Genomic DNA, 18,651 nt, shown 5'->3' with positions numbered 1-18,651 from the left:
ATTTTTCATTATGCCCACCACGCAAGTTTGTCCTTGTTTGCTTTACATAATATTACACCTCACTGGTATTTACAGTAGAATTATTAGCAGGTTTTACAAAACAGAAATAATTGACAATTTACCTTATGCAGTTGCTAAGCATTTAAAAATCATATGTACTGGTAAAATGTGTTGCTTCCAGAACTCTATGTTCATAATGGCTCTAGAAGAATTCACTTAAGGTTGGGTACTGTCAATATTACCTGACACTTGAATATATTTTTCTCCATTTAGTGATGGTCTGCACTGAAACATGACTTTTTTCCTTCTTGTAGTTATCAGTCTTGCTTCTGTTTTGGCTGTTGTAGACAGTCTGCTTCCTTGCAGGTATTAGCTGATGGGGCAATCTGTTGCTTGGACTCTCAGGAGGGATCTCCATTGTGCACAAAGGAACTCAAACTGTGTGCAGTAGAGATGAGGGTGAAGAAGTTAGTCCTACCTTTGAGCAAGTTATAGGTTTCTATCTTATCTCCTAGACCTTGCCTGAAACATTTTGTTAGCTTACAGGAGGCTTGGAGCCCGGCTGTTGCTTACCATTGAATGGCTTAATCGGCCCTCATTTTTTTGCTTCAGTATGGTGGACAGACGTTACATTTTTCTCACATTGGAGATGAAGTACTACTTGACATTCTCAGTGATTTTTCCTTCACAGTGTGATGCTAGAATACGAAGTCAATGCTGGCAGTGTCATAGCACTTTTTTTTTAATGTTTCCTGATGCTTTGGTTGACAATTTTAACTCCCTGGCCCCATCCCGCAACAGAAAATAAATGTCTACGTCCTATGTGTTTCAATTTTTATTTTTTAAGCCCTTCGCTGCCAGGCACCACCTGCTCAACCCCACCAAATGTGACACTTATGAAATTTGAGGTTTACAGTAGATTCTGGGTAAGAAAATGCTAGGGGATCCATGATAGCCACACCGCCAGCCAAGCATCAGCCCACACTGCCGGCTGAGTGCTAGTCCACTTACACCCCTGTTCAAGCACCATGCAACGCACACTGCCAGCCAAGCACCAGTGCGCTCAGGCGCAGTGAAATGAGACCATCTGCTCATTTCACTTCCGTTTTCAGTGAAATGACGTTGGTGCAGCGTGCTCGCAGATTGTCCTTACATTGTGGGAAAAAAATGACTTGGGAGGTTGAGTTGGCTTCCTCGGCGGAAAAGCAAATCCCTCTGCTGTTTACAGGTGGTTGTGTTCAGAGGTTGGAATGGTTCTGCCCTCGGCACAATAGCACCGTGGCGCATGATGGAACCATTCCGTCATGTGCACACAAAAGAGTAAAATTGTTTCCGCCATGTTGAACAACCACGCTGCATTCCAACACAGCTAAAATAAAAATAATAAATTGACAACACAAATTGATTTCATATAGGCGAGACCCATTGGCTTTTCTTTGTGCTTCTACTAAATGTTATGTTCGAGGCATATGAGCTGCAGATTGTATACTTTTGCATAGATAGCCATCTGGTGTTGGGTTCAGATGTCTGCACTTCGTTTTTGTCTTGGAAGAAGTCTTTGTAGTCACAAGGTGGGTGACTCCTCCCTAGGGCAATAGTGCGCATGGGCATCGACACCATCAATGTGAATTGCTGCGCTCCGGGTCAATATCGCTTTCGAATCCCCCTTTGCACAATCCCTCTCCACTCGACGGTATTGTCTCCATCCAGTTTCCCTTTTCGACTCATCTTAAAATTAACTCCTCCATCTCGACGCGGGCCGTTTGAACTCTCGGCCGACCATGCCTGCAGTCGATGGATGGGACTCCTTTAAAAAAAATGTTCCGGGTGTGGTAAGTTCCCACACACAGACTTGCACGAAGTGTGCAATCTCTGCCTCTCCCCAGAGCAGAAAGATAAAAAATTCAAGGCCTGTGCATCGTTCAGGTCCAAGAAAACCATCCGTGATCGTCTGGCTCGATGTCACAAAATGTCTTGTGGAAGCAGTTCGATTCCGGACATATTCGAAGCAGACCCCAATCTCCATCCGGAACAGCCAGGTGATTAAGTACACCTCTCAGTCTCAGAGGCTGACTACTCTGACGCCGAACAAGAGACAGCCACCCTGGCTCAACGGTCCGTGAGTACTGTCCCTCCGGCTCGACACCAGCAACATGTTTCTGCCCTCCAGCCCCCGGACCCGGCTTTGAAACCTAAACATAAGCTTTCATGCTTGGGCTCGAGCCAACCCCATTCCGACACCGGAAAGTTCTCCTTGTTACCAAAGCGACAATTCAAACACTTGTCCATGCCGAAGACAGCCTCGACGCCAGATCCCTCTGCAGTGAAACATAGCGAGGACAAACACTCAGAACCGAAGAAATCTTCGGAGCCGAAAAAGGCTTGACACCAAAAAATCGTCTGAGCTGAAAAATTTCGGAACCGCAAAAACCTAAAGAGTATTAGACCCCACGAAAAGCCTCAAAAACTCCCTGTAAAGAAGGCTCGTATCCAAAATCTTCGACACCGAACAAAGACTTTTTGCCCACGCAGCCTGCACGTGATTTGGCAGATCCAAAGCAAAACACTTTTATTGACCCAAACACAGGCAAACTAGTCACCAAGCCTCTAAAAAAGAGAACTGGACACTGCAGAAGAACCTGCTATACCTCTCAAACGACAGGACATGGGCACCAACGGTCCCAAACTCCTTCTCCACCTCCAGCTAATCCACATCTATTAATTTCTCGACCACACTCCCCACAACCTATATTTTCACCTCAACCATCAGACTGTGAGGATGACACCGGTAAAGAGACACACATGGGGATGATCATTCACATAACATTCCACATGACGTAGATACTAGGGGTGACTACAATACAGATCCCGACCCACATAATGATTCGGATCTCTATCCATCTAAGCAGTCACCACCAGATGAGAACAGTGGGTTCCCGCAAATAATCGACAGGGCTGCCCAATACCACGGGGTCTCCTTACATTCCGACCCCTTAGATGATGATTTTTTCGCTAGAAACTTTCGCACCCTCGCAAAAATAAACAAGCACCCTGTCAATCTTAAAAGGTTTGCTAAAACATGGCCCAGAAGTTTTTAAGGACCCAGTCAGAACCAGGGTTCTCAATTCCAGGGTGTATTAAAAAAAAATGCAAGGCAGCTCAAAATGACCCAATTAACATTAAAGGTCAGATTCCATTCGATTCCCTTGTGGTAACTAATGCAAGCAAACTCACAAAGTACAGGCAACACCTCCCCTTCTGATAAGAAATCCAAATTAATGGACTCATTCGGGAAACTTATTGCCTCGCAGGCTACCAACCATTGGCGGATCGCCAATGCCCAAGCTTTATTGGCCAGGTACGATAGGACTTACTACGATGGGTTTGGAAAGCTCATGGAACACCTTCCTGACCAGTACAAACAAAAAGCCAACAACCTTATCTAGGAGGGCAAACTAATTAACAACACTTCAATAAAATGTGCGCTCGATTAAGCCGATACCGCATCTCGCACGAATAACACTAGCATCTTATTGCATAGACCCGCTTGTCTCCGGGTTTCCAGATTCAAGCAGGAGGTTCAAACTGCTATTTTAAATCAACCATTTGATCGGAACATCTTTACGGCCCGCAGTTGACACATCCCTTGAAAAGATGAAGGATACCGAAACTGCTAAGTCTATGGGGGCCTTACAGTTTCCTTCCCCTAGAGGCTCTTTTCACCGCTCCTTCTACAGAGCTGGCTCCAAAACCATGGGTTCAGAAGATCCCTCCTCCTCCTCCTACAAAAGCCCCACTCAAACCTCTCCAAAAGAATACTTTCGTGGAGTGTACAACATTAAAGGTAGAGGTCATGGCAACAATAGCCCCCCCCTACCACTAAACAGTGACTTCCTTCCACTCCCCCCTCCCCCGATCATTCCACTCCTGTAGGGGAATGTCTTTAACAGTTCCTACCCGTCTGGAATTCCATGACAACAGACAAGTGGGTAAGACAAATTATCCAGTATTTTTATTGCCTGGAACTCATTGCCCCCCTCCGACCCTTCCCCCCAATAGCCCACCCCTCATAAAAACATTACTCCAAGAGCCAATAACCATCTTTTCCTCCATAGAATAACATTGGCACTTTTTCCTGAAAGTTTAAGTGTGGAGTTTTGAAACCTAAAATAATTCTTTCAAATTGTACGATTTAACAAAAACGCTCACCTGTGCATCCAGCACGGAGTAAGAAAAGTAATCCAAAAGTAACTTATCTGCTATTTTACTGAAAATCCCATTCCAGACAATATACTGTATTTACAAGTGATTGCCTTTCTCTGAAACAATACTGCAAGTCAAATCATAGTACATTTACAATTGCAATTGAACTGTTTATTCAATAAGCATTTACTACTGTAAACTATTTATTGTTTACCTGTGCCAGGCTTGCTTGGTTCTAGAAATAAAATAACAAAGAATATTTTTATACAAAAACAATTGGTCTGAAGTTCAGTCTTTGAGTGTGTAGGAGAGTCAAATTTGCTTCCTATGGTTACCCCCATTTTTTGCTGTGTTTCACTGGTTTATCGACTTTAGTCTGGCTGTGACCCTGCTAATCAGGACCCCAGCCTAGCTGTTCTCTCTAAATTGGTTACCTGTACTTCTGGATACATCTGCCAGTGGATTCCTCACCTTGTGAATATACCCTTGCGTCTGCAACATTCGGAAATTCTTTTTGTAGCTTTGCGCAGACTTGGACGACGTCACAGAGGCACGGCATCGCGCTCGACTCTGCTGACGTCACCGACTCCATAATAGGCCCACGCCGGCGTGATGACATTAGTTCCCTTTTTTCCGCGTCGACGCGAACTGTTTTCGAGGGATCCTCTGTAGCTGTTTAGTAACTTTGTCACTGTTTGTTCTTTTCGGTGTCTTCTTGCTTCTTTGTCTCCTGTTGAGATGTCAACGAAGACCACCGGATTCAAGCCGTCCGGGGAATGCAGCAAGATGTCTATTACGGATCCGCATGAGTGCTGCGTTTGGTGTTTGAGTTCGGACCATGACTTCGAAGAATGTTGTTCTTGTAAGAAGATGAATCCCAAGGCACTTCGTGAGAGGGAGGCAAAGCTCCTTGTTGTCAAGTTGAAGGACAATAAGAAATAGAGGTCACGGACTCGACGGCCGGTCTCGTTCGAAGTCTCACGTGAGGTCGTCTTCGGTGCATGTTTCAAGGTCTTTTAAGAAGAAGCACAAGAAGAGAAGTCATGGGTCTAGTCATCACTCTGGGAAGGGCTCGACTCAAGTCGCAGGTGAAGTTTCTTCGCAAGGATGAGGTGACTCAGACTACGGAAGTTCAAGACTCAGAGGGTGAGGATTCGCCCCTTCATTCACCGAAGCCGTTGTCGAATCCTTCTCCGGCTCCATCTCATTTACCTGTCCAGGAGGATGAGGGAGAAGATGAGGGTCCTTTGCCTCAGCTTGAGGTAGAGGTAGAGGTCGAAGTCGAAGACTCTGCTCCCTCAAGAGCAACCTGTGGGCTTTTATCCAGCTTTTCCGGCTCCAGGTCAGGACCCTTCTCAGTTCCTGAATGCTATGGATGGAGTGTCTTCCAGAGCTATGTATCCCTCTGGCGCACCGGTTGGTCCCACGGGTCCTTTGGCATACAATCTGGGAATTCCCCAGGCTTACTCCTATGCCTTTTATGCCGGCTCCGCCTTGGCATTTCTCGGAGCCGCCGAAGCCTACGACACCAAGACCATCGACGCCGATACCCTCAACGCCGATGCAGAATCCAGTCCTACCTCGTGTTCAGCGGTCTGGCATTCTCGCTTAGATTTCGTCGCCGGCTCCGGCGGAGTCGGTTCTGGATCCGTCGACTTCATTCCTGAAGGAGAGGTCGAGGCATGAGGCCCAGAGGCTTCTGGAAGAGCAGAGGTACCGTGATGCAGATATAGAAGAGGGTGAGCTGCAGGATTCAGAGGATCTTTTCGACGATCTAAGAGGCTAGTGGCCTTGAGCTGTCTCATGATTGGGAATTGGCCTCTGTTTTTGACTTCCCTTCTAAGGATGTGACACCTTATCACGTAGTTATAAGGGAGGCTGCAAATTTGTTGAATGTAACACTACCTACTGCAGAGTAGAAGTCCAATATACTAACAGAGGTCCTTCATTCACCTTCCTCTGTTGTCGAGCCTATGCTCCCTTTCAATGATGCTTTGGCGGAGCCTATATCTGAGGTGTGGAAAAGACCCCTTACAGCCCTTCTGTTTCGAGGGCTGTTGTGAGAAGGTACAGAGTGGCGCCTGGTCACCCAGACTTTTTATCCACGCACCCCTTACCAGAGAGCTTGGTTGTGCGGGCTGCTTTCTCGAAAGAATCTGAGGGCGCTTTTCCACAGGTTCCTGGGGATAAAGAATCGAAGAAGCAGGACCAGGCAGCGTAAAAAGTCTCTTCCTCTGCAAGTATGGCGCTAAAATCAACAAATGCTACTTGTCTTATGGGACGCTATATCCATGCATTGATGGATTCCGTCAAAGAGCTGGTTCCAAAGCTTCCTCAGGAGGATAGGAAGGTCTTTAAAGAGGTGATTGTTGACACTCAGGCTGCTGCTAGGCAGGTCATTCAGAGTGGGCTGGAAACTGCTGATTCGGTGGCAAGAGTGATGGGATCTTCAGTGGCGACCAGGAGAGCTGCATGGCTGAAGACCTTCGAATTCTCTGCGGATGTTCAGGCTGCCTTGATGGATTTTCCCTTTGATGGATCAGGTTTATTTGGGAAAAAGGCTGACTCAGCTTTAGAGAGGTTTAATGACAGCAGAGAGACGGCAAGATCTTTGGGCCTACAGTCCAGGGGTACTGTGGGGAAAAAGATTCAAAGGATTTGGCAGGTCTTCCTTTCGGACCTACAAACAATCGCAACAGCAGCCTCAGCAGCAGCAAAATTCGCTGTACAAGTCATACAGGGGCAGGCAAAGAGCTTGTCCTAGAAGTGGTCAAGCTTCCTCTTCTTCTACCCACCCCAGCAAAGCAGCCCTAGATCCGCCATTCCGGATCATGTGGGTCCAGTGGGGGCGGGCTCACCTATTTTCTACGGGATTGGGAATCGGTCTCTTCAGACCTATGGGTTCTCAATCTTGTGGAGAAAGGGTATGCTCTTCCCTTTCGGGAATTACCTCCCAACTACCCTCCTTGCCAAGGCTTTTGCTCGGAGGATCATCTGCTGCTCCTGCAGGAGGAAGTCCTGGCGTTTCTAAAAAAAAAAAAAAAAAAAAAAAAAAGGCACAATAGAGTTGGTTCCGGAGCAGGAAAGGGGTTGGGGATGCTACTCCCTGTATTTCCTGATTCCCAAGAAGGATGGCAGACTTCGTCCAATCCTGGATCTCAGGATCTTGAACCTTTTACCAGAAGCAGGAAAAGTTCAAGATACTCACCCTTGCACAGGTTCTTCAGGCGCTGCTGGAAGAAGACTGGATGATCGACTTGCAGGATGTGTATTTTCAATCCCGATCCTGAAGTCGCACAGTAAGTATCTCCGTTTTACAGTGGGGTCGCAACACTACCAGTTTGTGGTCCTTCCGTTTGGTCTTACTAATGCGCCTCGAGTCTTTACCAAGGTGATGGCTGTGGTGGCTGCACATCTCAGAAGGTCAGGGATTCCGGTATTCCCTTATCTGGACGATTGGCTAATCAAGGCGGAATCTCCAGAGAAAGTGCTCCATCATTTGCAAGTCAGGTTGGGTTTTTCGATAAATGTACCCAAATCTCACCTGGTGCCCTCACAGCGCAACCTGTTCATTGGTCTGATGGCTTCCTGTATTCTGCTGGTCAACCAATTTTGGAAAAGGTGATGGACAGAGTTTCTGAATGATGCAGAATACTCCTACCCAGTCAAGAGATCAGGGCTTGATCCATCACCGTTTTTTAGCTCACTGCACCATCCCAGCTCAGAACCTGGCTATATGCAAATTAGTCTGTTCCTGTCCCAGTGCATGATGGGAACAGGGCAAACCAAACTACCAAGCCAATTCTTATACTGGGAAGGAGACAAGCTACCGGGGACCGGTTTCTGGCATTTCAGCCGTCGTCGGCCCGGCTTGCTTGAATCCTGATGGTGCAATGAGCTAGGGACTCAGGTCTGAGTATACCCTCCCTGGTTCTGCTGGTCAACCATGCATGCTGGCACATGAGGGCACTCCAGTGGTGCCTCCGCAGGCAGTGGTTTCAACAAAATGGAGATCTCAGGGAGTCTATCAGGATCTCCTGTCTTGGTGGAGCGTGGAGGGCAATTTGTCTCAAGGAAAGCCTTTCCAGCTGCCTCCATCTGTGGCCACGGTAATAACGGATGCATCCACTCTAGGGTAGGGTGCTCATCTGGGGGATCTGGAGATCAAGGGTCTTTGGTCTCCAGAGGAAAGGTTGCTTCATACCAACCTTCTGGAATTGCAGGCGATTTGTCTGGAGCTCAAGGCCTTCCTCCCTTCCCTTCGCGGTCAGTCGGTTCAGGTCCTGACTGACAACACAACCGCAATGTGGTATGTCAATAAGCAGGGAGGAGTGGGGTCGCAGTGTCTCTGCAGAGAGCCTCTGCGTCTCTGGTCCTGGGTTCAGTACCATCCGATTTGTCTGATGGCAAATCATCTGGCCGGAGTTCTGAACGTGCGTGCGGAAGTCTCAGTCGGCAATTTACAGCCGAGCACGATTTGAGGCTCTATCCGGAGGTGGTTCGTCACGTCTTTCGGACACAGGGGACTCCTCAGGTGGACCTGTTCACTACTCACAAGAATGCGCACTGCCAGTTATTCTGCAGTCTCCAGTTTCCGATGCAGGGAGCACTGGGAGATGCCTTCGTGCCTGGAGATTGAACGGGGCAACCTGAATTCATTTTCTCTCCCGCACGATGTGGTGGATGTCATTTTATCGGTTAGGCGTGACTCCACCAAGTCCATTTACTCTAATAGATCGTCTAAATATGTTGCTTGGTGTGAGGAGAAGTCCATCGATCCTTTGAGGGCTCGTTTATCTGTAGGCTGTCCTGTTTTCAGTTTCTATTTTTGGTAAATTCTGGTGGGGTTTTTTCAGTGTTTTCAATATCTTAAAAAACAGTTATCAGTGGTTACACACTTTCACGCCACTACAAACAACAGAAAAAGTGTTTTTCCGGTGTTTATGGAACGTTTTGCTTTTATCATTGCTTGCTTTCTTGCACTGAAAAAACATGGTATATAGACAGTGTATGTATAGTGTATATGACGTCCAAAGAGATTTTTGCAAATTAATCTTATTGCAGTACACCATACAATACTTCTTCAGTCAGTCTTTGGTCATGTGCGCTCGTGCTTACCTTCCCATGTAAACTTCTGTGAAAAGGCACTCTCAGCATTCATAGCCCCTTGGGCTGAGAACCGTCAGCTAAGGGACACAGTTGGGATGACTCTTTCATTGATGCCACATAAAGCACGAAATGATAAATATCTGTGTTTTAGTTCCTGGGCATAAGAAAACAGTGCACCAGAATGGACTAAAGTCAATAGCTTCCCTCAATAACTCTGAAGATTGTAAAGATGCTTTCAGCATACCATCTAACAAGTGGCAAGGATCTCCTACAGGGAATCATTTCAGCTTGAGTATCAATTTTGACAGGTAATCACACACATTTTTTATATACGTAGCTGGATCACTACAAATACAAACAATATCACTCCAATCTTTGTTGAACTTGGAAAGAACCTTTTTTGCAGAGCATAACAAGTGACTCTGCGTTCCATGCTTTCCAAAAGTCTAGTGTCACGTTTTCACCACTATCCCAGATGCTTGGTAATATATATACTTGTCACTATACCTTGCCATTAATGTTTAAAGCCTGAGGTGTTGGGAATTCACCTACTATCAATACTGACCCACTAGAAACTATGGTTTTTACCCATTCTCTGTGGGTAAATGTAATGACACATATTAGGAAAGATTTTTATGAAACTAGCCATTTTACCTATTAGTGAAAGAATCAAATGCAGCCAAAATATCAAATGTGAGTTTATGTCCTGATTCTCTACAGTTTATAAAATAATTAAACTAAACCTAAAACGTGAAACTAAACCCTGCAACTTTAGACCAAAGGCCATAAAACTGAAAAAAGTAAAAGGAAGAAGAAACCATTATTTAGTGGCATCCCTAAAGAACAAAACTCAAGCAGAATAATGTTAGCCAGTCTTTCTTACTGCCTACTGCTAGCTTGTAATACGTTACATTTTATTGACCCCTTCAGTAAGAACAAAATTACTCTTTCACTTTCTTTTTCCTTTCTTTGAATGGCATTTAGTTTGTGGTTGTGCAGGTGTTTTTTCAGTGTTTATATGTTTTCACCGGTGAGGGCTATTTTTTAGGTCTCGCCTGTCGATGCGCATGCGCATCGAGCTTGCGAGACTATGGGGGCTTAACCACTCTTTAACTAACTTGCAAGGAATCGTGGCGATTCCTTGCAGTGCCCGTGACTTTTAAGCTCAATGCGCATTGAGCTTAAAAGCGTGTGCACATCAGTTCCCTCATCCGCACGTCGCATTTCTCCTTCCCCCTCGCCCCCTCCCCTGCCCGCCGTGTCGCATTTCTCCTCCCCCCTCCCCTTATCTGCCTTCCCTCCGTCTTGTTTGTGTCGCATTTCTCCTCCCCCCTCGCCCCCTCCCCTGCCCGCTGTGCCGCATTTCTCCTCCCCTCCTCCCCTTATCTTCCTTCCCTCCGTCTTGTTTGTGTCGCATTTCTCCCCCCCCTCCCCTTCTCTGCCTTCCCTACTTGTTTTGTTTTAGACAGGAGTCCTTGACCTGTAGGTATTTGGCTAAGTACTTGCAGGACTATTCTATGTGTTTGGAAATAAAGCTTATGTGTGTTTTTACTGTTGTTTTTTTTACATTTTGGACATTTACTGCTCGCACTGTCTGCTTTCTAGCTCACAGACAGAGCGGCCACGCATTTCCTCACGTAAGCGCCCGTTTCCCGCTAAATATTTCTGGTTTCAAAAAGAATTACCGGGGCTACCGGAAAGACAGCGGTGCATGTATTGCACTCACCCAACAGGGGCGAACTGCGGGGCCGGTACCTGTACTTTACATTCCGGGACAATAATAATGCAAATTAGAAATATGATACATATTCATTAACACTCAGCCCGGCGAGATTGAACAACCAATGAATAATTGACTCCCAGACGGGCATAAAATATTTAGTCGCTGCTACAACTTTTATCGAAGCACGGAGAACAACAACTGTCCAAAATCGTATCGCAGCCGCAGGTGAGTCGTGGGGCATGCTGGGCTGTTTGATGGCTAATAATGCTCTTAGAATAAAAGGACACAGCGAGGCCATGCCTGCGGGCCTCTGGGTCACAGAGTAATAAACAGGTGATTTTAGAAGGGGTTACCCCTTTAAGTGTGTTCCTTTCCTGATATGTCAAACGCATAAAGTATGGCCTTCCAGGCTACCGTACTCGGTACTTTCAATTATTTATCAGACAAGGACTTCGAGAAGGCCCCCCTCTCACCCCGAGTTCCACGACACCCTGACCCTTCGCCATGTTTACTTTTACATTTCAAGTTAGCACGCAGCTGGAAGTATTTCATTGGCACCTTTCGGACTTTTAAATGGCACTATTTGGTGTGAGATCTCTCTCTTCGACACCCTGACCCTTCGCCATGTTTACTTTTACATTTCAAGTTAGCACGCAGCTGGAAGTATTTCATTAGCACCTTTCGGACTTTTAAATGGCACTATTTGGTGTGAGATCTCTCTCTTTTTGTTTCATTTAGTTTATTTCACGAGAAAATCGTTTTTTTTGTTCACTCCCCACTGAGAAATCAGAACGCTTGCATTGTGTGTCCACCTATTGTTACGAAAACTCTGCATATGTCGACAAATGATTATCAGTTGCAACGACTAGCAGTCAAAGTCATTGTCATGTCTCGTAATCAGTCACCTACCCTTATTACACTCAGCTGTACAGAAATAATAAGCTATAGAAGGGTCCTGCCGGGTTCACTCTGTTAGTCTTTAGTGCGTTAATACAACTTTATGTATTAACCCACTGAGCTCTCTTTCCTGCATACTGTCTTTATCGGTGGGGCACTGTTAGTGCTACCCAGCGCCATAAATTGTTGGTAACCGGATCGTGCCTGGTTGGTCCTTGGCCTGGAAATTGCCAGATATCTCCGTTTGCAGAGATTCAGTATTGGAGGCCCTCACCTGTAACAATCTTGTGAGCAGAGAGCAGTTCCAAAGTGTAGTCTATAAATATCAAATCATCAATATGATGCCACATCATGCTTTACCTACAGCAAGCAATCTGAAATCTTGTCAATGTGAAGACTACTTCATAACTGATCAACTTTATGGGAAACATAAAATCGCATGGGGAGACTTATACAGTCTAACGCCTGAAACCGAATACCGAGACGTTTCCACAGAACTGTGTTAGGCTTGAAAAAGCGATAATGTAGGGACACGGGAAACACATGGCTGTCTTAGGATTTATGACTACTCATAAGGAAAATTGATGAAAAGAATAAAATCATATGTGATATTTACGTACAAAGCTCTATCTTTTTAAATTGCAAGACATGTGTTTCCATTTGAGTGCCAGCACGTGCCAACATTCATTAGCTGAAAACTCCTTTCTACAAATATAGGTTTCATAGATGTCCCACCAGAAGCAGTCCTGGCAACAAGTAGCACTGCAGTGCTGATCAGAACATCTTGTAATATGAATGCATCGTCATCATACACCAGTAGTATTACACATGCCCACCTGGAAATGGATGCTTACCAGTTCCCTCCTTACCGGACACCTCAAACTCGGTACAATACTACATTACATGTGTAAGCTTAATTTCTCCTCCCCCCTCCCCACAGCAATGCCCTCCGTGTTGGCTCGCTGTTCTTTTAAAAACTACTCGCATTGTCTGAGATAAATGAACGAGCGTTGCTGCTGACCCCTCTAAACCTGCCAATTAGCAGCCCAGCTTGTGTTCAATTAGCTCCCGCTCAGTAGGCATGTCTTCACGGACCCCCAAGACCTCCCGGGCTCCCGTAGGCTGCCTGGAATCTGAGTGGCGCTCATTAACATCGCATCCCTAATTACTGCTCAGGAGGCCGAGAGCCTCTTTGATGTGCCGCACTCTGCTATTGGTCAATGCGACCTGCATGTTGTCAAGCAAACTAGGAGCAGCGTTAGCTAACGTATGCTCAGTCAGAGTAGCTCCACTTTACGACTCCATTTTTGTTGTTGTTATTTTAAGGTTAAGGAATACAAGAAAAATAGCCGCTGCTACAAATCACTGAACCCCTACTACACCAGTTGCTCAAAGCTACCGGCTTACTCAGGGCTTTAAGTGGGATGTAAAAACTGGGGGGGCGGGTGTCTCTCAAAGGGGCGTGGGCAATGTAATTAAGTAAGCTACAAATCTGTGCTTAGCATAGTGTGCCGCCCGACTTGTATTTTGGAGTTTGTCATTACATCCAGATATATAATGCAACAAGTAACATCAAGTCAGGACTATTGGCTTCGTCAATGGTTGTTAGTCACTATCACTCTCCCCTCCCTTCTCTTTTTCCCCTCACTCTCCCATCACTTTCCCCTCCCCCTCTATCCCCACTCTACTCTCCACCCTCTCACCACTCTCCACCCTCTCACAACTCTCCACCCTCTCACAACTCTCCTCTCTCCTGTCTCCTCTCTCTCCTCTCTCTCTCCCCCCTCTCTTCACTCTTCTCTCCCCTCCCCTCTACCATCTCTCTCCACACTCTTCCTTCTCTCTCCTCTACCCTCTCTCCTCTCTCTCCACACTCTCCTCCCTTGCTCCCCTCTTTCCTCACTCTCCCTTCTCTCCCCTCCCCTTTCCCATCTCTCCTCAAGGTACACACGATTGTCAATGAGCACTAACACAGCATCATTTATACCATTTTGGCATTAGTCAACACCACTAGTTTTCCCCTGTTCTCATCTTCATCTTCCCCGTGGTTACTCCTTTCCCAGGTCTATCTCCATTGCTCTGCCTTTCACCTCTCATGCCTCTCCCCCAAACTCATCTTCTCCCTTTCTATACTCAACTCTCTCCCTTTCTATAATCTCAGACTCCCTCTCCTGCTTCTCTCTCTTGCTCCGCTCTTGGGCTCCCTGTCCGTACTTCTCGCCCCTGATACACTCTGTCTCCCTCTCCATACTTCTGTCCCCTGCTGCATTCTCAGGCTCCCTGTCCGTGCATCTCACCCTTGCTTCACTCTTGGGCTCCCTCTCCGTGCATCTATTCCTTGCTGCACTCTCTGCTCCCTCTCTGTGCTTCTCTCCCCTGCTGCACGCTCGTGCTCTATAGAGATGTAGCCTAACTACCAGAGCTGCCATCTAAGTCACGTAAATACAAAACATGTTGCATTCCAAATGCTATAGGTGTCACATTCGCGTAAGTTATAACTATTGGCATTGTAAATGACAAAGCTATCCATTTAGCTATTTTAAAAACCAACACATAAATAAAATATTTGTAATTTACAAGACCAATAGCTCCTAGCTCCAACTTTTCTAATGCGAGACCTATTGCATTTCCAATGCTTGTCTTTCAATGGGGTTTTATCAGTTATTATAGGTTTAAACCTAAAACCCCACAGCCTATTTATCTGATATACTTCAGTTTGCGCTTTCCTTGGCTTAGCAAAGTTTTGCGGTTGCTACTATTAAGGGTTATTTATCGGCATTATTGGCATTTCTCTGTTTGCCGGATCAGCCGTCTGTTTAAATCTCCTATTGTTTTGAGGTTTCTAAAAGTCTTTTTTTAATAAATTCCCTCCTACTCCCATTATTGTTCCTCAATGGGATTTGAATCTTGTGCTCACTTTTTTAATGGGTTCGCCTTTTGAACCATTGCACAAGTGTCCCTTGAGGCTGTTGTCTTTTAAAACTGTCTTTCTTGTTGCAATTACCTCGGCAAGGAAGGTAAGTGAGCTTCAAGCTCTTAGTTCTAAGCCCCCATTCGTGACCATTCATGCTGAGCGAATGGTACTCGGGACCTAGGCTGGATTTCTGCCGAAGGTGGTAACTCCCTTCCATCTAGGGCAGTCCATTACCCTCCCTACCTTCTATGCTCCCCCTCACCCTTCCAAGGAGGAGGAGAGACTTCACCGCTTGGACCCGAAGAGGGCGGTGAGCTTCTACCTCAATAGGACTAAGGAATATCGTGTGGATGACCAGCTCTATGTTGGATTTGCTGGCTGCAAGAAGGGGAAGGCGGTGCACAAGTGCACGCTATCGAGGTAGATTATCCTGTGCATTAAGATCTGCTACGCCCTGGCGGGTAAGGAACCACCAGAGGGTGTAAGAGCTCACTCTACTAGGGTAAAGTCTTCTACCTCTGCTTTGTCCAGGGGTGATCCTGTAGAGGACATTTGTAGAGCGGAGACTTGGGCCTCCCTCCACACTTTCGCGAAGCATTACTGCTTGGATTCCGATGTGAGGAGGGACGGCCACTTTGAGCGCTCTTTCCTCCAAGATTTACTGGTATAGGGGAGTGGACACCCTCCTCCGGGAGTGGGGACTGCTGTTGGACGCTATTTACAAGGTGAGGAATCCACTGGCAGATGTATCTATCAAAAGAACAAGTTACTTAGCGTTGGTAACACTTTGTTCGAGGCATGTGGGCTGCTGAATTCATATCTGTGCATAGATCGCCGCCTAGTGTTGGGTCCGGATGATTGCACATTGTTGTCCTGGAAGAGTCTTCGAAGTATCACAAGATAGGTGGCTCCTCTCCTGGACTACAGTGCGCATGGGCAACGACTCCATCCTCAGATTGTTTTTTTTCGCCATTGGGTTTGGATGTCTTTCGGTTCCCTCTAGTCTGAATCGACGAAACTTTTGTGAGACCAAAAGGTCTTTAGTTTATTACGTCGGTATAGTCTTGCGTTCGGGCTTAGTTTTCTTCCTGCTCGGTTCCGAGCCGGATTCTCGACACCCGCGTGCTCTCGGCACGGAAGGCCCAGTCAACGCTCCAGACCATGGACCGGAGTCCATTCAAGAGATGTCCGGTCTGCAACTCTAAGTATCCCCACATAGACGTCCACCCGGTGTGCAACAAGTGTCTGTCGCCGGACCACGATGAAGCCAAGTGTATGGCTTGTCCACGCTTCAGGTCCAAGAAGACGCTTAAGCTTCGAGCTGCGCGCCAGGAAGCCCAGCATGCTGCACCGGCTCCTGTGGACATCTTCGATGCGGGTGATGTTGAGGACGAATCTATCCAGGACGTTTCTGAGTCGAACCCCGCGTCGGACGTCGACTACGACTATGACGCGGATGCAGAGATGTTCGAGGCTGAAGAAGTCGTCGAAGAGGTAGGAGACGACGACGACTGGGCCCTCAGGGACATGGTGGACAGCTCGGATGAGGAGCTTCCTCAAACGGACTCTGGGGCTGTCCCCATTCATGAGGCTCAGGTCGAGGGATCGCCTTCGGGCCTTACCCAAGATCTTACTATGGGTTCTACGTCCCCGCCTTCGGGCTCAGCCACGGACATGGCTGCCGAGCCAAACCCTGGAAAATCGAAACCAAAAGTGAAACCTACGGGTTGGACTCCAGACCCTGCGCAGGTGCCGTCCTCGAAACCGAAAGTGCGCATCGCTTTGGTCGGCCCCAAGGCCTCGGAGCCCTCGGCGCCGAACAAGCCGAAGGTGGTCGTCGAGCCGAAGGCTCAAGTCAAGGGCGTCGAGACGAAGTCTACCACGCCGAAGACTAAAGTCAAGGTGGTCGAGCGTGTCGGCGCCGAAGACGGTCGTCGGCAAAAGCCTCCGCGACCCGAAGAAGGCTATCGGCGATCCGAAGAAGGCCCTCGGTGACCCGAAAAAACGACTGGATGACCCGAAGGTTCCTGCGACTCCGCGTATCCAGGACAAGGCCAAGGGCACGGCGCCCCGAGAGTCGACTCCAGATGTGGCCTCGAGGGATTCCACTGAACCGGCGCGCCCATCCGCCGCGTTCACCAAGAAGGTGACACTCCCTGCAGCGCATCAGGGACGGAACCGCGTCTGCCGGTCCAAAGGATCCTGCACCGACGAAACCGGTGGGGAAACCATTGAAGGCGTCCACGGCCATCCATTTCACGTTGCCACCGAAAACGGCGCCGAAGGCTTTCGCTCCTAAGGCAGTCGCCAGCGTGCCCGAAAAGGTCTCCTCGGCGCCGAAGTAGTCAGCGGTGGTCCCCGACCCACATCCTCGACGACCTTCAGTGGAAGAGCATCAGGAACACTTCATCGATGCCGAAATGGGCAGACTTTCCCTCCACAAGCAGAAAATCGCCCCTGAACGACCAGTGGAGTCTTACAAGATCCCTCTCAAGAAGAAGAGGGACTCTGCTTCCACTCCTGTGCTGGTGGAACCCCTTTCCCCACAAACTCGCAATGTCTCGCCCACTTACTTCGATGTGGACGCTGGTGAGGGGAATGATGAGGACGAGTACAGTTATCCCGTCTACACAGACCCTGAGGATACCAACGATCCCTAGGCCGCTGGTGGTGACCCAGGGGACCCTCAATCAGGACAAGACCCTTAACTGTTTTCTGCAAAAACGTCTCCTACAGAAGACTCTGCAGCTTTTAATGCCCTCATTGAACGGGCAGCAAACAATCACAACGTCCAACTCCACGCGGACCCTGTGGATGTCGACTTCCTGTTTGATACCTTCTCGGTATCAGAAAAAACTGTTAAGACTCTGCCTATGCTAAAAGATATTTTAAAGCATGCTGCTGAGATCTTTAAAGAACCTACCAGGGCAAGGGTGATAAACCCTAGGATTGACAAGAAGTACAAGTCTGCGCCCACTGATCCTACCTACATCAAAGGACAGTTGCCTCTGGACTCCCTTGTTGTCTCGAATGCCCGGAAGAGGGCTAATTCTCAGACTACGGGTGATGCTCCTCCCCAAGACAAAGAATCCAAGGTCTATGAGGCATCGGGGAAGAGGGTAGCAGCACAGGCAGCCAACATCTGGTGTATTTCTAACACACAAGCGCTTCTGGCGCGCTATGACAGGGTACACTACGACACACTAGAGACCCTGTTGCAACACCTGCCTGATGAATACAAGGAGGGGGCTGAGATGTTGATTCAAGAAGGGAAGCTAATCTCCAACTCTTCTATTAAGTGTGCTCTGGACGCGGCTGATACCGCCGCCAGGGCTATAAACACTAGTGTTAGGCTGCGGAGATATGCCTGGCTGAGAATCTCTGGATTTAAGCTAGAGATCCAAACCACCATCCTTAACCAGACCGTCAACCCAGATCACCTGTTTGGCCCGAAGGTTGACACCACCCTAGAAAAAATTAAGAAGGATACGGAGACTGCGAAATCCATGGGTGCCTTGCAGTCCCACCAGTTTCGGGGTGGGTCCTTTCGTCGCTCAAACACTAGGGGTGTTTCAAGGGGCCAGCTCTCCCAGTCCACGCAGTATTACAAGAACACTCAGTCCACACACTCAAACAAGAGTAGAGGTGGATATCGTTGCAACAACGCCAAGGGCAGAGGTCGTGGAAACAGCTCCAGATCCTCTGCCACCAGCAAACAGTGACGCCTTGTCTCAGCCCCCCGACCACACAACACCGGTTGGGGGGAGACTCCAGCAGTTCCTGCCGGTCTGGAAGTCCATCACCA

The 18,651-nt window shown here is 47.7% G+C and overlaps 1 protein-coding gene across 1 annotated transcript in view; it reads left to right on the top strand.

The window, feature by feature from the left end:
* GSPT1 (G1 to S phase transition 1) overlaps positions 1-18,651 on the top strand; it is a 612,577-nt gene that overhangs the window by 275,581 nt on the left and 318,345 nt on the right. The gene's annotated exons all lie outside the window — the stretch shown is intronic.

The sequence above is a fragment of the Lissotriton vulgaris genome, chromosome 10 (assembly GCF_964263255.1).
Source record: "Lissotriton vulgaris chromosome 10, aLisVul1.2, whole genome shotgun sequence".
Lineage (NCBI taxonomy): Eukaryota > Metazoa > Chordata > Amphibia > Caudata > Salamandridae > Lissotriton > Lissotriton vulgaris.
Note: the sequence above shows the minus strand (reverse complement) of the source record. Positions and strands in the feature narration are given on the sequence as shown.